The sequence below is a fragment of the Pezoporus flaviventris genome, unplaced genomic scaffold, assembly GCF_033815535.1.
Source record: "Pezoporus flaviventris isolate CSIRO_AGI_PZ_B2104156 unplaced genomic scaffold, CSIRO_AGI_Pfla_v1 ptg000023l, whole genome shotgun sequence".
In the NCBI taxonomy this organism is placed as follows: Eukaryota; Metazoa; Chordata; class Aves; order Psittaciformes; family Psittacidae; genus Pezoporus; species Pezoporus flaviventris.
In genome coordinates this window covers 7364622-7388243 of record NW_026892571.1, presented here as the reverse complement: position 1 = coordinate 7388243, position 23622 = coordinate 7364622, and positions in this window count along the sequence as shown.

Genomic DNA, 23622 nt, shown 5'->3' with positions numbered 1-23622 from the left:
TTTCTCCTTCCATTTATTACAAATATATTACAAATTATAAAATCACTGGCCACATGAATTTGGCTTTGAATGACTCCTATCTAGCTGACAAACAAAAAATTCAGAGAAAAGTGGTTTTGGAGAGGCAGAACGTAAAATCTTATTTTCTAATACAGACAAAGGATTTTGACTGAGTCGAGAACAGTAATCACAGCTGCGTATAGTGCTAGCTCAGTTGCCAGAGACTAGGAAGAACAAATTAAGACTATGAAAGTAACAAGGTGTCATTAAAATTCTTCTCATTTGAAGACAGAGAAAACATGAATTATTTTCTATTCTTCTTGTAGCAGATTTAAATTATTTTGCCTTTGTAAATCTGTGTGTTCTTGATGTTTTCTTTTGAAAACTGCATTAAATATGGGAGATGATCATTACTTAAGTCCTTTTGAAAGAGATGTCCATAAAGATACATCCACAAAACTTAATTTGCATACTCTGAAATAGTGCTGAAAGATTTCATTATTCATGGACAAACTTCTTCTTTCCATCTGACATCATTTTATTGCGTCCAACAACACTTTTCTTTATTAACAACTCAAATACATGCTTACCTATACACTTCTTTCATCCCCTGATGTGAATTCTAAACTCTTGGTCTATATAGAATCATCATGACAGACTGGCAGAAAAGTGAGGTGAGTTAGACATGGGTGTCATATTTTCAAACTAGCATAGAGAATACAGGTTTAAAAAAGGCCAGCAGATGATCAATAGCTCTTAAAATTTGCCACTCTTTTAGCTATTGGATTACAAGCCCAAAATCCTTATTCCCACATTGTAGAACAAGATGAAATTGAAATATTTTACTGTTTCTAGTTAGGTGAATATGAAAAATTTAATTTAACATCTTTCATTGTCTCTAATGAGAAACTTTTTAAATTGAACTTATTCGTGTCCAATATACCAAAAACGTATTTTTTTCATGCCTTTTATTAATGCCATATATGTTGAAGGCAATCACAACCAGTCACATATCTTTTCTCTTCACACCTTTCAGTGGTGACCCATTTGATCCCCTCCAACCCCTGCAACGATGGCAAGACTGCCTGAACAGGCACGGGTGCTTTGTCACTGCCTAGTCTGTTCTAAAACTCTTTTGCAATCCTGTTTCCAATTCCTCCACTTTCCTATTTGGATCACAGCCCTCATCCTCTTGCACTTTGTGAGCAAAGTGTCAGACCTCAGTCATGATGTGTTTGAGACAATATATAAACTGCCTTTATGCTCCCCTGGTTCTGATGGATTTTCATCTGTTACAGCACTGTAAACAGCCTTCAACCACCGTAGTTATGCTGCTTCTAGATGACAGGACAACACACGTAGTGCATGTGGTGCAGTACCAAGGGCCTGATCCCCTGCACCCTGGGCCTGATGCCTGACTGCAGACAGGTAGCTAACATACTTCGTGGAGCTTATTGTAGCACAACATTACTGTCTAGAAAGCAGGTACCAAGAGGCATAATAAAATCCAAGTCCTATATTCTCAAGTGTTCTTTTACACATTAGTGCTGCGTTTAACAGAGCCATAGTATAAGCAATAATGCTATAACTCCTGCAGCAATGTCCATTTGCAGCAGACTGCCTTGTACAGAACACTCCTCTTTTCACCCCAAGCAGAAACAGCTGTAAATTTATGCAAAGTATTTCATTTCTGCTGTATTTTTAGGCATGTTTGAACATGTCTACCAAATCCCCTTGCTCATGATTTTTTCTTCTATAAAATACTTCCAATTTTGCATTGCAAGCTGATAAGCAAATCATTTTTTTCAGGCAAAACTTCTTGTTACTCCAAGTGCTGAACCTCAGGCTTTTCCTCAGACAATGTAAATGTAGGGAGAGCCCCACGGGACTGTTCATCTCCCTGCATGGTGGCTTGCCTGCAGAGCTAAACTTGCTAAACTACTGTAATGCAGTGCAAAATAAATGAATACATGTGGTGAATAATAATGTATTTTGCAATCTATATATTAGAAACCAACCACCACAAAACAGAGGTATTCTGGACAGATGTTGCTGTGCACTGTTACACATGACAGGATGGTATAAGACTAGAGATGAAAAGGACTGCTGATTCCTGAACTTCCAGAAGGAAATTAAGAAGGAAGTAATAATTTAAAATGGAACTTAGGCAAGGTAGTAGCACTAATGCCTTAACCTTTACAAAAAAGAAAGAAAGGGGAAGAATACCAGTAGTATCACGTTGCACACAGGAAAAGTTGAGACTCCTTTATCTGCCTTGTCTCTATAATGAAAACTGTTAAAGCACATTAGTGATCTATTGCATTGTGCCATGTATAGATAGCTTTTCTAATACCAAAAGAATGTAAAAAGCTGCTGGATAGGAGCAACTTTACCTGTGCTTTGCCAAGGACTACTGCACTACACGAAAACAAGAGGGATTTCAAGGTTTGGCAAACAGATTTAAATGATCCCAACAGTTTGAACAGCCACTCTTAACAACTACCACAGGGTACTCAAAGAACACATCCCACTTGGCAATATTGTTTGTCTCTCATTCATTACTGAATTTGATGAAAACACTCCAATCAGTTGTGGTGATTGGTGCTATTGTATTCTGTGTAGCTCCATATAACCTGATTACATGAATATTTATTATCTCAAGTGTGACCTTTCTGTTGCTATTCCAAGCAGAGTAATTTTGAACAGCAACTGGCCCTTTACAGGTATTTTATTATATACAGAATGTTCTTATATCCACAACCAGCCTGTAACCAAGACTAGAAAACAGCCAATATAAAATGCCCTTTCTTTTCCTTTATTTTATTTTATTTTATTTTTTTTTTTAACTGAGGATATAAATAGTGTCATTTCTTTAGGTTACGATACAAGGAAAAATACCATAGCCAAAAAATATATGAACCTCTGAAGGATACTCCATTTCTGCTCATAAAAGAAATGGGCAAAACAAAACCTATTTACTGCATTAGACATTTTATAAATCCTTCACAATATAACAACATAAAGATTGTTTTCAGAAAAGAACAGTTATTTCAAATACATTGTGTTTGAATGGCAAAACAAACCAACAAACAAACAAAAGCAGTGACAGTTAACACGCAGTGCCTGGTTTTGACTTTGATTTGAGTAAACTAGAGTGAGGAGGAATTTGTCCCTCATAGCAATCTACCATGACACCCCTGGACATACACATTAGTGTTTCAGGCTTACTGATATGAAGAAGAAATTTTCATGTGAAGTAGTACAATATATCACATCTATGTTGACCTGAGAACAAACACTTCAGAAAGCACAGGATTTTGATCTAATGTAATGGTGTGGATCACTTTAATTTTTCCATAACAGAAGTCTAATCACATCAATTGTATTAAAAAGAGAATGAAGTATTAAGGGTGAGGGACAGGTGAACAGAAGGCTCGCTTTGATTTTGCGATGTACATAAAACAATGAAATTCCCATATAAAAGCGTTATATGTAAAGATTATAACCGGCCTACACTGCAGCCAGAAAGAGGAAGAGAGATGAATAAAGATTAATTCTCTGTGCTTTCAGAAAGCAACAGCTTTGCAGGAGTAGGACCCAGAAACCACAAAGCATCTGTACCTTTAAGATATCTATGCACTACAGCGCACTGTAAGATTGAGTCATCTATTTGTAGAAGCTATATCCTCAGCTGATGACGTTTCCTGTCTAAATATGCAGAAAGATAAAGCAAAGAAAGAATCACAAAATATCATCGTTTCAGGTTTGCAAATGGTCTGTCTGAACTAATTATTGCAGTAAGAGCCCCAGACAGAGAGATGGATCATATTCACAGCAAAACGAAGGTGCTAACTCCACTTTTATCTTTAGCAGGCTCATTGGACACAGTTATTGAACTCCACAAAGTGGGAGGCATTAATAGCTTGTTATCACCTAGAAATACTGCATGCTCTCCCACATGTACAGAAGAGAACAAACTGGGCATATCTGAAAACCTTTCTCTTCCCCTTCAGTGCAAGTTCAACGAAAACTCAGGGAAAGGGTTACAAGGAACAGCAGCCCCTCTAGCCAGCCTCTTCCTATCCCTGTGGCCCTTCTCAAAAGTAAAAGAAACTCATGTGCAGGAGATTCAGCAGGAAAACAACTTTCTGAGGAAGCCTACGGCAGGTCTTTTTTTCTTCCCTTTCAAGTGTTTCAGACTGAGGGGACGCACGGGTATGTGGAGCAGACACATCTTTAACACTGATGTCCTGACAGTCCTTACAGGAATGGGGAAAGCAGGAGGTGCAATGAGAAGAGGATGGGGCCTGCTGTGCTGCCAGGTTCACAATCTTGTGAATAAAGCAGCCGAACAGTCATCCTCTCTCTAAGCATCTAGTTCTTACACTTTTCACTAAAGGCTGCTCTGATATCATCACAGTCAGACTGTGGCAATTTCTGTGAATCCAATTTATCCTGACTTTTTAATGGGGTTAGGTGACAGATTAAAGCAAAAATACCTGCATACCTTCCCTTACCTCTGAGTCTGCACACAAACTCAATGTTGCATGGCACGATTAACATGGGTGAAAAAGGAAGGAATTAGGAAATTATCAGAGGCTCCCCTTCTTTGCTTTGCACCTTGCAGACCTTTCCTTGCTCTTCTCAACCTTCTCCCCTTACAGCCTTTTTTTTAAATCCATGCAGCAGTGGGATACAGCCTGCTCCAGCCAATGAGCAGACATAAAGATTTTGTCAGTCACAAATCATATCCTAGTATGAATTTTGCATAATGTTTTTTTTTTCAGAGACTGAAAGGATCCCTATTAGCATCCCCCTGAGAAGCCGAGATCTTTACATTTTCCTTTGTCACGACATAGACATGATGTAAATTTCTGCTCTCTTTGGGTATTTGCTGTCTGCTAGCACATTCAGACTGTCTGGGCAATGACCCTTCAGTGAAGTGAGTCACAGCTTAAAAGGTAAAATGCAATTTCATTATTTTTGGTGCTGTGAGTAAATATGTGCAGAACTAAGCAAAAGGTATACAGATGTGTACTGCAAAACAAGAAAACCTCTGCAATTTGTCCAGCTAACTGAGCTTTAACACCTTTGGTCCTTTAGACTGTTTGCCACAACCCCTGTTTCCTGAGCCTTTTTCTTATTTCCTTGTGAGGTTGCACGTGATTTTTTTCCATGCTATTCCTTGTAGCTGTACAAGACAGATTTAAACTGACTAGCACTTAATTCTTTCTATTCATAGTATCTTTTTTTTCTTCAGTTCATTTTAACTTCCCCATCACACTTAGCTCTTTTTGTTTGTTCCTTCTTAGACAAAAGTGAGCATTTACCTTGCTTACATAACTGATTTTCTCCACTATACAAAACAGCACCAACAGTGTGATATTCTTCACCAGACAGACATTTTACCAGTTAGTACCTGCAAAAACATTATCAGTCACCATTTTCTTTGGTTTTCTATCTCTTGCTTACCGTATGTTTGTAAGTCTTTTTCCTTCTGCAACTGCAGTAGTAGTTTACTGTGATTTTTTGCCATTATAACTAATATGCTAATGAGCACTCATGGTTTCCTGCACCCTGTATCCCTATTCCTATTAGCTTTACTGCCTGATTTGCTTGAGATGCTAGTTCACAAAGATGAAAAATTATCTAAGATCACAACTCCAAGACCCAGAGGAAATGCAACTCTGCTGTGTTGAATTCTTTCCAGTAAGGGCATAGTACAGGAGGAATATCAACATCTGTGGGAAACTAGCATGGCTTGTTGGAGAGCCACAAGTGCAGTAGAACAGCCTGACCCAGACCAGTAGTTTGCAACTGTTATTCCCTGCACATGTTACCCAGAACACACACAGAGCACTGGATTCCTCCTGAGCACCAGAAGATTAATTCCTGCCACTACCACCCACCTGACTACATTTCAGTGAGTGCCAGGAGAGAAACTGCCATAGCATTGATAAGACCCAATCCAAGTTACCAAGACTGCCATTTAGCCTAACATCTTGAGTTCAAAGGTAACTTATATTTTAAGCCCTTTGAGAAGAAGTGAGACAGAAAGGCTTTAAATAATGTATCTTTTTGAGGATTTTATAGTTCCTGTATTTTCACATCTTAAAATTTACCTGTTAGGCCTGTCTTTCATCTGTTCACATGCTTGTTGTTGATTCTGCAGAAAACTGGGTATTTTTGCTGTGACACAGCATGGGCTAGACTCGCTGCTCCTTTAGGAGCATGGATTGCGAACTCTGTGCTGAAGCATAGTTAATGCACTTTGGAGAGCAGCTGCCTCAGCTCAACGGCCAACAAGACACATGGGGTCCCTATGTGACAGAACAGGACCGTGTGAAACAGTGGCTGCAAAGAGCAAAAATAAGAGTTCAGTATTTTTAAAACTGTCAGCTTGATAGTCCTGGCACCTGAGCTGCTCCAGCTACAGAATGAATTACTTGTCTGGTTTCCTCCTGCTTTCACTAGAACATGCTGCTGTGGGCATTAAGAAGGTAGCACAATTCAGTCTCCTCGGTCTCGTTGTTTTGCCCCTCTGCCTACACTACCCTCCAGACAGTCGCTGTGCATCTGCGGACAGAAATGAAATGACTGATTTCAAATTGCCTGGCTGAGAAAGACTGAAAAATTAAATTCTTTCTATTTGCTACATTTGTCAGCAGGTCTCTGTGTCTGGGTTCTAGCTATTATGGCTGTTTGGAAAACAAATATCAAACCTCTCTTTCTACAGGGTGTAAGACCTTGCTCTTGTGTGACAGTCCATGTGTTTCCCTAGGATTATAACCTTCTTGTACGTGGCCTTGACAACTTCAGAAGTGATACAAAAAGAACTGCAGGAACAGCATCAAGCAAACCTGCTCAGAAAGAAGGAGGAAATTGTAAAGAAAAATGAAAGAAAAAAAAGGAAAAGCATGCATAGTGCAAAGCTTACAAATCCCTTGTGCAAATAAATAAATAAAACAGGAGTGACTGAAAGACAATAGCTTATTGGCCTCAATTGCAGCAAAAAGTTCCAATTTCACACTCTGACACCTTACGTTACTGAAAAGAAAGATCTAAACTTGTGCTTTAATCAGAAGAAAGTGAAACATAAATGCTTCCCCCCACTCCCACCTGCAATTGGCGTTTTGGAAAAATATCACAACAGTAGGAACCAGCAGTAAAATAGAGATAGAATGACATCTACTGGCTGTCATGAACTGGCTTGTTTCACTGCTGAAAATGTTTTGGGGTTTTTGTCCCTTTCCTTAAAATGTTTAATCTCAGACTCCCACTATTAGTCATACAGTTTTGCTATTGGACAGGGAATGAAGAATAAATCAGTACATTCTTCAAATAAAAACCTTCTCTGATCAATTTTTAACCAGTTAGCTACCTAATTAAAAATACCTACATAAGCAGTTGAATGTGTTTCAGATAGTAGCGATGTTAGTGAGCAAATAGATGCTCTAAGAGCCACCAGCAACTGAAAAAAGCCCCAGTGCAATTTTGCACTTGATGCATGCTTCCATAGTACATTCTACTAGAATAAATAACACTGACAAACAGAACTCTGTGTCTTGTAGAAGAAAGCAACTACATTTTACAGTGCTGCATCACTTTGGAAAGAGATTATTATTACCTTCTCTTCCTCGCTTAATTTAGTATATTATTGTTCATTTTCTTTATTTAAACTTCTCAACTCCTCTTTTTTTTTTAATGATTCTACATATTTTCCTATGAAGAAGATATTTAGATTTCCAGAGGGGTTTTTTCTGCTACTTTTTTTTTTAAACTAACCTAGAATCTCAGAGTTTTGTTGAAGGTCACAGAAACATCTGTCCTAAGTGAACATTCTTCTCTGTACTCTACATGGGTTCTTGGTCTCTCCACTTACAGATCTTCTCAGTATGAGTGTGGCCCTTTTCCCTGTTAGCAGCGGCACTCTGTGGGTGACAGTGTCAGTACAAACAAATTGATCTTGCTCACTTTTTATCTGCCACAAGATATATTTTCTCCTCCTGCAGTTTCTCCATGCTGGTAATTAAGCTCCTCTCAACTAACTCTGTGGTGGTCTGCTCACCAGGAAACACCTCTCTAGCTCTCATGCTTCTGATAATAATCAGAAATTAGTGCGCTAGAGACATTTGGTCATTCTTTCCTAATATATTCAGCTCAGAAATAGAAAAATTCTTAGATCACACTGTTATCCTGGTTAGGAAAAGAGAAATAATAAACATAATGAAGTTGGTGCATACATGCATCTATACTGCATATATCTGACATACTGCAGAGAAGCAAAATTAAAACATATCTAGGCTTGAGCCATGGCACAAAATTAGACAAATATAAGTACAATGAAATAGCACATGAACAAGGGTGTGGAAGAAAGTTGAGGATGAACAAAAACAAGAGCTGGTATTTCCAATAGCAGATTACCAGATTTAGGTGCATCTTTTGTGAAATGACAGTGTCCTCTCCACTGCAAGAATGGATACAGACTTAATAGGAATCACACAGCTGTTCAGCTGCTTGGAGTAGCGCTCCCTCTGCCGCAGCCCAATGGGCTTGGATTCAGAAGGGATGCTATGCCAGGCTGCAGCTGGAAGAAGTCACATAGACATCTTTTGATGCTCTGTCCTGCACCATCTTTGCTTTGGTCTATGTACCTGGCACACAGTCTCCAGTGAACTTTAGTGCTTACTAGTGTGGTGCAGGAGCTGTCATCACCATAGAACAAAATGGATGAACTTTCAGCACTCACATGGCTTTTTATTTCATTTGATGTAAGTGAAGCTCACAAAATGTTTCCAGGCATTCCTTCAGGGCCAATGTGGATATATTCAAACCACCTCTACTTGTCCTAACATTATCTTATAAAATAGCCAGCAAAGCGCTAAATCGGAACTGATACAATGTCCTCGATAACTTTGTAATTACACAAGCTATCAAAGAAAAATCAGGATCCCTGAAGTCAATCAGAATCATCCACAATTTAGCAGAAATGTTAAGATCAATTTATTTAGATTTATAACCAGTACACTGGTTATATATTGAAGTCAAATCCAAGTACACTGAATAAATAACTGAAGGTATGACACGTTCCAATGTATCCACAGGAAGAAACATGATATATACCTGACTTTAAGGAATTCAAGATGCAAAACCCTGATTGTCCAATAATCAGTAAAATAAAACACATTTGGAACATCATTTAGCATTCTATTACAAGTTTGAGTCCTTTAATATTGTACCTTATACATGTGTGCACACATACACATATGAATGACAGCTTTCATTCTAAATAGTCAAAAATGAAATAATTTTGTCAAAATACAACCTTTGAGAGTGAGGAAGTCATCAGCACTCAAAGAAATTCCTGCCAGAAATTAAGATGTGTTAGATAATTATGAAAAAGGTAAAAAATTTCCTAGCTTAATGTGGGTTAACCCTGGTAGGCAGCCAAGCACCACAACAGCCACCCACTTCACTGCAGCCCCTCCCCACCTGAGTGGAACAGGGAAAGAGGAAGGAAGAAGAAAGGCAAGAAAACATGTGGGTCGAGATAAAAATGGTGTAACAACCAAATTGCAAGAAAAGAGAAAGAAAACAAAATAGAAGTGAGGCAAAGCAAATCACTCAACAACTCCCATTGGTAGACCACTGTTCAGCCAGGTCCCAAGCAAAAGATGACTAATCTCCCTAAACTCCTTTGTCTCCTTTTCTTGTTCCTGAGTATGATGCCATAATATGGCATGGAATATCCCTTGGGTTAGTTGGGGTCAGCTGTACCAGCTGTGTCCCCTCCCAGCCTCCTGTGCCCCCCAGTCTCCTTGCTGGTAGGACAGTATGACAAACAGAAAAGACCTTGACTCTGCAAGCACTGCTCAGTAACACCTAGAGCATCTCCTGTGTTATCAACACTGTTTTGATCACAAATCCAAACCATAGTCCCAAACCAGCTACTATGAAGAAAATTGACTCTATTCCAGCCAAAATCAGTACACATGACAATACTTGGGACATCAAATCTATTTACAGGAAAGCTTGAGATATTTTACAGCTCTTGTATAACTAGCATTGAGGAAAAAGAAATAGTATGAGAAGCAAGGTACCACTTTGCTATTGCAGTAACGGACAGACCAATGAAATGGACCAAGGAAATGGTCTGAACGAGATTTTATTTTCATTGCTAATAGGTAATTATCTTTTGGCTTAAACTTCAACATAATTTCTGTTCTTGTTACTCTTTCATCAAGTTTCACAGTCTCTCAGTGAAGAATTTTTATTGTGATGGTAATCTATAGCATTTCATATTCATAGATTTTAACCACAAAATTCTCAAATAAGGATTATTCATAAAACTTACTATTACAGATTCAAATGGTTAGCCCGCTTTGAAAGTTCTACTTTAAACAAGAGGTGAACAGTAGGTTGCCTAAACTCAAATTATTCATCAAAGAATTCACACTGAAGAACACAGCTTGAAATATTTTTACTTCCTAGGGGACAAAATCTGTCATTCCACCCAGCTCACAATGGCTCACAATGCTGCAACAATCACCTGATCTTTTCCTTAAAAAAAGAAAAAAAAAAAAGCCCTAGGGTGATTAATCCCACCACATCTCTTTCTCTTCAGCAAGTCTGAAAGAAATCTAGCTAAGATACAGATATCTGTATTGCAGAAGGCTGAAGTTAGAGGAGATTGAATCTCAGCCTATAGATAAGAAACAATATCCTCCTTGCGTTCAGTCTTCCAGCAGTCTACAGCACTGAATTTCACCCTACTATTTCACTGCTCTGAGGAGCTGGAGCACTCAGAGTGCATCCTACCACACTCTGTCTGCTCTGTGCTGAGGCGTGCTTTCTGCAGAAATTGGGCATTTAATCTCTGCGCTTCTGCATGCAACTGGGGCTTCAGGTCTATGTTGCCTAAACCTATTGTAGTAGTAGACACCCAAGACCAGTAAGAGGACAAATCATTCAATTTATATCAAAATTGAATATTTGCTATTGAAGAGTACAATTCACTGAGGTTCTGTATTACAGTCTGTCCTACATTTAAATGAATTTTTCTTCTATTTCAATGTACACTTATTTCACGGTCCTGATTTGGTATCTACATTTACAAACAACTCTCCAAACTGATGTTCATTAAGGCTGAAAAGGAAATGGATTTGTTCTGTGGTATTGTATGAGATCTTGGTAATATTCTTACTGTGTAATTGTCTTTTTTTCAACATCTCTATTCACAGGCCCACGTAAAAATATAGATGTTTTGTTATGTGAATGAAGTTTACAGTAAGAAAATGAGGAGGGCTGAAGCTACGTCTGACTTCATACATCACTATGATTAATTGTCACGATCATTAAATAACTATTTCTAAGAAGTATTTTGAAATGGAGATATAAAATATAGAGATACAATGCGATAGGTTTACAGCAACCTACTGTGACACAATATGGTGTTCATTTTTAATGAATTCAAGTCACTACAACTTAGTAATTTCTGGTTCCAAATATGTATTTCTGATGCTGTTACGGAAGCACACTAACAACAATAAAGGGATTTATTGAAAAGTTATCTTAGGCTTATAAACGTCCATAAACCCGTCTCTTCCAGTTGCCTGCCTATCATGTTCTCTCAAAAAGTGATGCATTAGGGTAACTGCAATGTGGTCATTCACTGACTGTTAAAATAAATTTGTCAGGGAAAGTTTAATCCGATTATGGGTAGAAGCATTTTAATGGTTTGCCTATTTACAGGCTCAGGCAGGCATAATGATTTTATATAAAACTATAATGTATATGATCTGCATAACAGCCTAAAGAAATGCTAGCTAGTCCAGTGAATGCATGCTGCCCTGTGTAAAACTGCATTGATGCAGGTTCAAGTCCTATTTTTGCCCCGAGAGAAAAAAAGAGGTCTTTCCCTTCAGCTTAAGTCATAAACACAAACAAAATCATTGTGTTACAGCTTGGTCTTTGCCTGGCTTTCTGCACGCACCCAGAGTTTGAAGTATGGACTACTGCTCATTCAATGAAGACCAAATGCTCCATAGCTTTTGATTACACCAATTCACAGTCTCTGTAAATCATCACAGAGTGAGACTATAACACCTTTCTTCTGCGGACTGTTTACAGCCTTTATCCCGTCATGCCTTTATGCTTTAGCAGTACTTAAAGTATCAAATAAAAAAAGTATAAAAAATGCACATAAAGATGGGGGGGGGGGGGGGAAGGAAAATCATTTCAGTTCTTACCTTTTCTGGGCAAGACATTCTAATGGGTTCCTAAAGTTCATTTCAATCCTTAATCAAACTGCAGCCAGCACCATGAGCTTAGTTCTCAACTTGTTTTTCAGAAAAATCTCCAAAATAAACCAGAGTAAAATAAATCAATTTTTATGCTGCATGTGTCAAAATACCTGAGTGATCATAATGCTTCTTGGTTTAGAAATGCATCATTCAAGTAGCATTTTCTGCATTATTTGCTTAGTCTTTTCTAGCTTGGAGCTGACCTTTAAAAAGTTCCTTCCAACCCAACCTATTCTTGAATGGTTTGCAAAGATAAACTGTTTTATAGAGATGTCATCTTAAAATAAGAGATTAAATTAAATTATACTAGAAAGCTAAGGATATTATAAAGAAAAAATGCAGGCTTTCTCAGTGGACCATCAGTTTACAATAAGGAAACAATATCAAGCCATTTCCTCATGCATGTACTTTTTTGTAGTTACATGACCAACTGCCCTGTTATTGTGGCTTTAAAAGCCAGTATCAGTCTAATAGCCTCATATTGAGCCTTGCAATGTAGAGCACTGTATAGCTTTTCCTGCAGTTTAAAAAGAAAAAAATAACCATATAAGTTTAATTCACTTCTTTTGATTTCCAGTATGTAAAACGCACACACGTCTAAGAAAGAAGCAATGACAGTATAAACATAAGGTTTTGTGGGGAGATTTTTGGAGATCCTTCTCTGTCAAACACAGCAAAGATTTTTGCAGAATTCCTGTCTCTCCACAAACGTGAATACATATCATTCATGTAACAGCACCTCCTAAAGTCCTCTGTCCTTTCTGAAGCTGACTGGTGTTCACACTTCAACGACCTTCTTTATGATTCATTCCCCAATTAGCATGTACCTCAAATCTCACAGTGTACTTCAGAGAACCAAGGGTTCTCAAGCACAGGAAATGCTTGACATGAGCTTTCTCACAGGTAACAAAAATTTAAAAAAACATCAAATATGGGTTATATTTCCATAGAGCAAATCCTGAAACTTACATATTCCTGCACTGAGTCTTGTCAGCATACCCCAAAAATAAAAAAAAAGGTATCTTTTTCTACTTTAAATTAAAAAAATAATTTCAGTATTATAATTTTAGACTGAAATAGAAAATTCTTGTGAAATAAACCTCCTGTTTGGTAACCACAGCTAACCAACCTTGTAGCAGCCAAAGGAAAATGTACCACTAATGCTCATAAACACCGATATAGACAGAATGAAATTATTATCATCGAGTTCTTTATTGATTATTATATTACACAATGTGAATTCAAGTGTGACACAAAATACCTTGGAAAACATTTCATCTCCAAGTGTTTATGTCAATAGCCAGAAGAAAAATTCTTTTTCTTGACCTTTTACCACAAGCAAATCTTTCACATATTAGATATTGATTTTGTGTATTTCAGAATATGAGTGATGTATCTCAAAGGCTGAAAGCCTAAATGAGTTGTGATTGAAAATGCTTTCTCTTGATAAACAAGGATTACCTATAAAACCTTTTGATAAAAAAAAAATAAATCACCTAAAGGAAAGAATCCGTCTGCAACAGCACACAATTCAAGTTAAAGGGCATATGAAGATATGGGAAAATTTATCACATTCATATTGCATAGGGAGAACTGTTCATTTTACTTCTGCTTCATTATCACAGTAATAAAAATGATGGGAAAAACCTTTTTAAGCATGGAAAGGGCATACACCCTTTCACACTGGATGTCCAGTTTTTGTCTCACTGCATCAGAGGGTCAATCCCACTTCAAAAGGAAGCTTCATTTTAATGACATCACCTGATTTGATATAACTGGAGTAAGGTTTAATTTGTCCTACTGCTCTAGCAGTCTTTTGTAGCTACTGAACTACTCAGTCATATAGATTGTACATGTCAAATAAATCCCTATTTTATATCAGCAGAAATAAGGTTTTTCACACTGAAAACTGATAAAAAATGAAAGCCACAAAACAAATATAACAGAAATTAATTAAACCTTTTTAAAAATAAAAATCAGGAAACTCATTACCTATAGGGTTCCCTATAGGACCCTATAAGAGAGGAATATAATTTTGTAATGTGTTCTGTTTTCACACAGGCTAGATCTCTAGAATCCTCTCTCCCCTTAGCTTCCAAGTCTGTTTTTCACACTTAACCCATATTGACATAATCCTGATACCCTCTCCTGCAGAAATTCAACCTTTTTTTTTTCTTTTTCCCTTCTGCAGGGACAAAATGAGTTTTGTAAAATGTTGTTCTGAAATACTACAGGAAAATTCTGGTCCCGTGTTCCCCCCTGTGCCGCAGACTTAGTTATGTCTGCACAACTGCCTCCTTTCTGGGTTTTTAGAATTCTAAAAGTGCTTGTCAAGAAGCTACCAATCTACTTTCTACAGATAGTTGGAATCATTTGGTACGGCTGACACTTAGAGGGATATACTGAAAGCACATCCCCTAGTTCGCTATTCCCCCTGTTCGAAGCAGAATATCCTAGCATCCCCAGTGATCTCTCTTACCAGTTACACTGGGTACTGATTTTGTGACAATTACCTATTGTTTCCTTTCTTAGTAAAATCTGCCACTGTATTGCGGGGGGGGGGGGGGGAACGGATTGTCCTATGAAATAGTGTTTTGCTGTTTTGCCTGATCTCTAGCCTCTAGCCAAGAGAAAAATAGAAAGGAAACAGAGTGAAGCCACTAAGCCTTTGTTTAGTGCCTCAGGAATTCATATTTCCACCCAACAGCAGTGCAAATTCCAAAACAAATCAAAGCGCACTGTTGGGGGAAATAAAGAAAAGGTATTTTAAAAGTCTGATTTTTTACAATCTGAGACATTATGCTCTTTCTCGGACAGGAAACTCATCAGTGAGGATCCAAATAAAACACTTGCCAGACCTTTGCTTTCTTTGTGGACAATAAAAATGCATTGTGTTGGATAGCTCCATGCCTGCAAGTAATTTCTTCCCTGCCTCTGCTGGAAAGTGCTTCAGCGCAGAGCTGTTGCCATTGGAAGCACAAAGATAAAATTAGGAGAAAGCATTGTCCTTTTTGGATAGCACAGAGCAGTATCTGATTGAATCTTCTCATCTCAGCAAAGACTTTGCCCATCTTGTCTACATTATCTAGTGACATTATAAAATGGTGGACAGAACACTTTTTCTCAGATTGAGTAGGAATCAGACAGGTGCAGCCCCAAAAGCAGAAATAATGAAATACAAACACCTACCACCTATCAGGGGAAAAAAGGAAAATCTTGACAACTACAGTATTCATCACTGTCATACACAATCTTTCATTTCCCACAGCAATGTAGAAAATATGTCAGATTTAGCAACAATAATGATTAACTGAGCTGACTCGAGGGAAAAATAAAACACACACCATGCTACTGATTTTCAGAAACAAGCAATAACTAGTGTGCATCACATAAGCACATTTGACTCTGAAATGCTTTTTACTCACCTTCTGAATGGCCCTGACGCCGGTAATTTTCTAGATTTGTGTAAAAGATTAAATTACTTTTTTCCCTAATTTTGGATAATGTCAAATTATTCACCACATCCTTAGGCAGGTTTGTTCCCATGGCTAAGTTAACTAGGGACACAGCTATGAATGTGCTCCTGGGTTTCATTCCAAGTATATCTGTTGTCATGTTATGATTGCCAGAACATTTTATGCCTGTTTTTTCTACTAGATTGAAAAGCCATCAACTACAAGAATATTATTCCCCTTACATGTGTTATCATTAACTAAATTTCATTTTAATTTGGATATGCAAATAAATTCAGTTTGTTAAATCTTTCACAAGTCAGTTATTGTGAATTCCAGTTGCTTCTTCTGCATCCCTCCTAATGACCTTCTGTGATATGAGAGGGAAAGCAAAAATGCAAGCATTGTTACCCTGTAAGGACAGAGGCTGTGACTGCCTGAGACACACATGTAGCAAACCCTCTACAACTTACACCACACAACTGTGCTGACTCAACTCTAGCAATAGCATACAATTTTGTCAGTTATGTTTTCTAAACTCAGCTGTGTATTATTAAACACAGCAGCACACAGGTACAATGATTATTACTGCCATAGTGTTATAGTCATGACAAATGCTCCCAAATCCTTGACTTCTCCCAACCTGCAGAGATTTGAGACCCCATTCTTAGTCCATGCAATCCACACACACAGCGCCAGGTCAGTGTTTTGCCTGGCATGTCTAGGTGGCCCACAGAATGATGTTCACCTTAACATCAGTCAATTCTCAGGCGCTAGGATCATCAATGCTGCAGCATCTTTTCCAGGTCACACTTCTTAGTGTCAAAGTTATCTTTACATTTTTTTGGAAAGTATGAGCTGTACCCTTCTGTATTTCCCATTTTATGCAGACAGACTGCTGTTCACCTCTGCTGAGTCGCTTCCAAAACCAACCCAAAGATAAGCAGTCACTCTGTCCTTGTCCTGCAGCTGTCCTAATGGGAAGTTACCTTTTAAAACCGATCCAGAGAGCACCAGACATTTTACCCTCACTCTGCTTGAACTGCATCATTATTTCACTGTTTATCCTACATCAATTCACTATATATGTTAATCACAAAGCAGCAATTCAGTTACTACTTAATAGTTAAATACTAAGTCAGCAATTCAGTATCTGTCTTTACACAGAAATGCTAAATATATTTATAGGTGGTTGACAACTGATTATGAACCCCAGCCCAATGGTACCCTTCCCCGCAACATGGGTCCATGACCCCTGCTGTGTTGAATTGTCATCTCACAATGACAAACCAATTTTAGGACTCTCACAGTCTGAAAGTCCACAATGTCACTTCCACATGTCCTTACACCAATATTCCCTCGCAATATATTCACCTGCCTTCCTCCAGCATTACATCCGGAATTCAAGTTCACCCACCCTTTATCACTAAGCAACGTGAAAATGTCTAAAAATCATTCTCTATAGTCTTCCACCCTCCTAACTTTCACACTCTCAAATTGCAAAATTTACATGTTCTCATCAGGTACTTTGTAAAATACTCTATATGCAGAGGATTTAAATCAAGTGCTTTGGTGTTTGGCAGAGTGAATATTAAAGTAAACATTCTTCAGTACTCCAATTATCATCACTTCAGTTTTACTGACAGTGTTAATCTGTGCTCACTGCAGTAATTTAACCAATGGTACGTGCTTTGAATTCTGCAGATATTTGACCTTTCAAAGTTCCATGCTTTGAAAGTGTAATGTGTGACCAAAAGCCAAGAGAACTGGTTCCCTTAAGTCCTAATACTGCATCAATCAACCATGTGTGCCTGACAACACTTCCACTACACTAGCTTCTTCTAAGCTACAACAGTCCATGGTCATAGAAAAATATTTCTGTCTGTAGAGCTGTCCATATTTTGAAATCTTACCAAAATCACTTTAGCTGCTGTAATGTTCTTTGCAGCCAATGCCAGGTCAGCTTTTGCTCTTTCTCTTAGGCAGTCATAAGTGCCTTGATGGTAATTTTTTCCTAGTTACTTCCAAGGCTCAGGGCACTTTCAGATATCACTCATTTCATCACTGCAAGCACCAGTATCCTTTCGACCAACATAGAGCAGTTTTGTTTCTATTAACAAACCCAGATATAATAGAGAGTAGATTTTTTTAAAGTTTAAAATCAGAATCACAGGATAATTTAGATTTAACTGGACCATTGGAGGTCACCTGGTTGTATCTCTTGCTCAACTTTATTTATAGTAGAGGAAGGAATTCAGCTTAGCTATATTAATTTATTAATCGCATGAATACTTGGGATGTTGCATATTGCATGCCAGGTTTTGGTTTTGATAGTTGAAAGACTCTTTGAGGCTTTTAAATAAAAATCAAGTGATGGTGTTAATACTGTATGCTCCTACTTATCTAAATACATATTATTTTTTTCATCTGTGGGAAACATTAGCATAACATGATTGCAAAAACGGTTCCATAATGTTTCCATAATGCCTAGCTGCACTTCATGCAGGGAGAGTGTCTAGTAATTAATCCAGCAGTAAGATAAATGTTAACTTTTTTGAGGTCTATGCTGCTCAAAAACATAGTCTAGGTTAAATGTTTAGTTTAATGAGGACTTAAATTGGTTCAAAAGAACAAATTCAAGCTGTATCGTTATAGAGATATAAAGATTTGAGTATTGCAAACCAACATCCAGTTTTAATTTCTTTATTTCCATTATGGTTAATCTATTTCAGAGACTACATATCAGACCAGAAGGTACTTAAGTTTTATCTTTGCTTTCTTCTGCTTTCCTAAAGAAGCAAAACATATCACTCTCCCTGTTTGTCCATCATCATTTGTCACCCCTTCATTCTCCCTGCAATAGCTTTTCAAGTCACTGGACCATTTCAACCAAATTTGATGAGGTTAAGGTTTCACAAATTTAACTTTCAACTTTGTGGACTCTAATGACTGAGTAAAGAGCTGTGACCAATTAGTGCCCTGACAAAGAGAGCAGGGAGGATTCAAATTTTAGCTGTTCTGCTCATTTCACTCATCAGCTAAAGGGCAATAATCAGATGATCAGGCAACCATGAGTAGCTCCAAAGCTGCCACGGCTTGTGCTGTTCTTTGCCAGCTAAAAGCACCAAAAAAAGGCTGTTAGAGGACTAGTGAGAGACCAGACAGCTTTTTTGGGGGGGCTGCAAGAAACAAAACTGTGGCAACTAGTCATTAAAACTTATGGAAGGATTTTAATTTTTTCATTTTATTTTTAGTTTGGTTTTTTTTTAAGAAATAAATACCAGAAATCTGTGTTTACTAGACGGAACACCAACTCATGCTAAAATATCTCATCCACATATATATTTTCCCCGTTTCTTCCCACCCCACCCCCGACATTTAAAGAAATCTATGGGTTCAGTCACTATTATTAGGAAGTTTACATTGCAAAATAACCAGATACCTTCACATGTAACTCTCAACAGCAATCACTTCCTACAAGACTGCCCTTTTTACGTATTCTGGTCAGGGGTTTTTGTCTTGACCTTTTAAGAAAAGGTACCAGTATTCTGATTGTGACACTTTTCCATTCCATCTTTCAACACTGTGCGATACACAGTTGCTGCAACCACAGCAGTATTTGTCTCCATCCCCTGCTGCACTGCCATAACATCCTTGTGATCTTCTTGGTTTCCAAAAGAGATTATTTTTCACATGGCATTTGCAAAACATATGCTTAAAGCTGTTTGTGTTATCTGCAACCAGAATTATGGGTATTTTGACTGGAAATATCAAGTAGAAGGAAGTAGACCTTCAATGCAACATCCTCAGAAGGATTTTGATTCTGATCTTACCTGCACAGTGTATGGCCAGACTACTCAACGCAGTCACAAATATAGTGGGTGACCTTGGCCAGCTGCCTACCCAGCCACCTTTCACTCTCCCTCCTCAACAGTATGAGGGAAGAAAGTATGAAAAGGCTTGTGGGTTGAGACAAAGACAAGGAGATCACTGACGAGCTACTGCCAGGGGCAAACCAGACTCTATTTGGGGGAAATTCAAATGAATCTATTGCCAATTCAGAGGAAGGTATATGATGAGAAACAAAGACAAAAACTAAAATGCTTTCTCCCACTCTTTTGCCCAGGCTCAATTGCACCCCACCATCCCCAGCTCCTTTAACTCCTGCCCCCTGGTTCCAGTTCTTCTTCAGACTTGGGGCATTTGGGACAAATCATTCCCGTGCGATGACAGTAACACTACCTTGCTGGTTGGTTCCCTAAGTTTGTTAAAGGAAAAAAAAATACACTTCTCCAATTCATAGCTGTAAAAACTTTCTTACTATCATTTGTAGCTCTGCAAAGAACTGCAGAAAATAGAGAAGCAGAGTTTTTACCTGGCCACACTTACCACATACACTGTACACGCAACATGGCTCACAAAGCGCAACTCAGCCCAGGAGAGTAGTCAGAAATTATCTGCCTTCACTGTGGAACCCTGAAGCAATTTCAAAGTACTATGCAAATGTCAATGTAGAGCATCAGGTCCATACTGTACCTCAAATAATAAGGAAGCTTTTGGAAAAGGTTTCAGTGTATTTTCCTTTGCATCTTCGTTAGAAAGGTGTGTTATTTCAAAGCATTTGAATGCTGCATCATGGAAAAAAGATTTGAGGCAGTAAGAATACATATTAACATCTCCTATTGTACACAGGCCACACTACCTTAAGGATACAGTGCTTCTGTTAATTATCCTTTTTCTTTTGCTTTGCCTGTCCAGTCTCCCACACATAATCATGCCTGAATTTTCTTATTTCACAGGAAATTACCTCCTATGACATTATCTCCTACAGAACTAAGTTAACATGGAAAGCACAGAAAGCCACATCTGAGCTCTCATTATTGAGTGTGCTAGCTATTAGCTCGTTTATTTCACATTTTTTCCAAAGGATATATTTGTTCTTTATAGATTTTCATGACTAATGAGAAAAACATCAGTAATCTTTCTATTGAGATGGTGATGACAGTAGAGCAATTTAGCAGCATATCTTGCTCTTTAGGAGATTGTGTGATTTTATAAAACCACATTTTGGAAGAAGCTTAACCTCAGGTAATTTTAACAAAAACATATAATAAAAATAGATGCAGTTTCAGCCAAGTTCATAGAAACATCATACAAGGGTTTTAATATCTTCTGAGTTTACCAATAGTCTAAAGAGAATGTAAATTACAAAGACGTTCCATTTTTTTTTATATACACACACACACACAAAGAAGGGCTATTGAAATGTACTGGAAATGAAGAGGTAATAAACAGGCAAGTTTTCCATAAAAATAAATACAACAGAGAAATACATCTCATTTCCTGGAAATACTAATTGCCTGCTGCCTTAACAGCAGTTCTGTGTATTGCTCTACACGTATCTTTCATTCAGGATAAGAATCCCTTAAAACCTACATCATAATACTTATGGAATGATGCAGACTTTGACTGTTCATTTTAATTAACTTCTGGAGACATCTCATATACACAGTATCTCCATCAGGATTTTGACTGCAGCCAGGTGAATCCATTATGCCCACACTGATCTGAATTCATCCTAAGCAAAAAAAATTGTTTCATAAGTTGTGCTGCTCCCGTTAGTCTCCTTTTTCAGCTTCGAATACATACATACAAAGGTTATACCTAGTTTTAAAAAATAATTATCATAAATATCTTGCAAATAAGAGATACAGATTACTATCTCTGCATAGTGCTGGGAAAAAGTAAAAGAATACTATTTTTACTCAATTCATATAATGTTTTAATGGAATATTCCACAGCATATAGTTCAGCCACATCTTTCAGCAGACACTACTAACCACTGTAACCACATATAAACATTATCCACAAAAACAGTTGAATTCTGCACAGTTCTTAATATCATGCAGCTCGTTGTGTCAGGAGCAATGTGTGTTTCTAGAACACCTACTAGCTTCTTTTTTCTCATTAAGGTAGCTCTGAACAGCTGAGGATCAAGCTTGGGCTCTGAGCATGCTAATAAGTATGTGATTCAGCTTTATAGACCTTCAGATATTAAGCCAGAAATTAACAGTGAAGATACTTTAAAATAGTTAAGGCTTAAAAAAGAGTAAATCTCATTTTCTTTTCCATTAAATCTTCAATTTCAGTAATACTAGCAAACTGAAAGATGTCCAGTTAGTAGCAAAAAATAAACATGAGAAATTAGAAGTATTTATTTCCATCAGAATATTGATTAAGTGCAAACCACATTTCAAATTACCTATTTAAGCTTTCAGGACTACCTGTCATGGCTCCATTTTGTCATGAGTGGCCTTTTTTCCACGATAAAAGTATCCCACATTCAGCATCTTCCCTACCTACCTGCCTTGCTATAACGCATTGCTGAACTAAGCTATGTGCATTTAGAACATATAAAAAGCCAACCAACAAAAGCAAACCACAAAAGGGAAGTGTGAAAAAAAGATCATAAATTATTAAGTACATTTCTTTATTTAAGAAGTCATTCTCCTTCATAATACTTCACTCATAAAAACAGGACTTAACACACTACTACTGACACTATTAATGGATAAAGATAAAAATGTTATATCCAAAGCATTCCTTTTACTGTGACTGAGGTTTATGGAGAAATAAAAAGTCTAATAATCTCTTCCATTAACTCTTTTTTGTATCATTTTTAAATACTGCTGAAAATGAAAACTATATTTCTAGAGAGCAAAGTCACATTGTGCTACAGGTCAGCAACTGAAGAAAGACATTGCACAAGACGCAGAATACCATGGCTAAAAGAAGAATGAGTTTGCTACATGCATAGCTTGGGGTAACTGCCTGAAAATGGGAGATACATGGTTATCTGAGCATCAGGGCAACAGGCATCAGTAGTAAGGTACAAAACATTATCCTAAAGGGAATGATCAAAACATCACTGTTCAGGAATGGTGTAATTCCTTGTGACATCTGTGGTAAAATTATGTTACCATGGTAGAATATACACTAGATTTGATTTAATACCTTCGAATCCATTTCCCATAAGAGAGGTTCTAAGGCTCGGAGAGACAATTTTGCTTTGTGCTGTCAGGGTCTCTTTCTTTTTGAGTAACCGGAGTAATTGTGAAAATTTTTCCTTTCATTAAGTTCTGCTGTATTTTCTTAGAAAACCTAAGTGCCAGAAACACGGTAACAATGTTTTTATCTGCATATTCCTGTTTTCTGCTCTTGTCCTTTTGTTTTCCATTTTATTATCCACATGCTCTCACCAAACAAAATGATCCATCAGCACAGTTTTCAACTGGTGAAATGACACTGAGAGTTACCAGACATTAAATCAGAACAATCCATTTGTTTGTTACCTCCTTGTCCTGCCTGCAGTGCAGTTAGACAAAGATTTATATCGAAATTAAAATAAAAATTACCATTTAAGATGTTAAATTATGGGATGGCAGCTGATAAGAGAAGTCATTAAATGCTACCCTTACTGTATTATTCATCAATCTTAGTCTTCATTCAAATAATTCTACAGTAAAACTTACAATTCTTTCTTCAACGCAAATCCAGGTGACATTCATGGGACTAGATCACTGTCACACTGGGAACAGAATGGAAACACTGGCATCATTTGAACGTTACTGACTTCTGTTTTGCTCTGAACTGTGACCTGCTGCCTAATCTCCCAGACCACAGGGCTGTTGCGTGTCTACTAGAAAGAAGCCATGAGCAAGAACTCTCAGATTTCAGAATGATGCAAATACCATTCACACTGATAAAGCCCTGGGCAACACAGTCTAGTGTGAGGCGTCCCTGCCCAGGGCAGGGGGGATGGAACTAGATGACCTTAAGGTCCCTTCTGATCCCAAACCATTCTATGA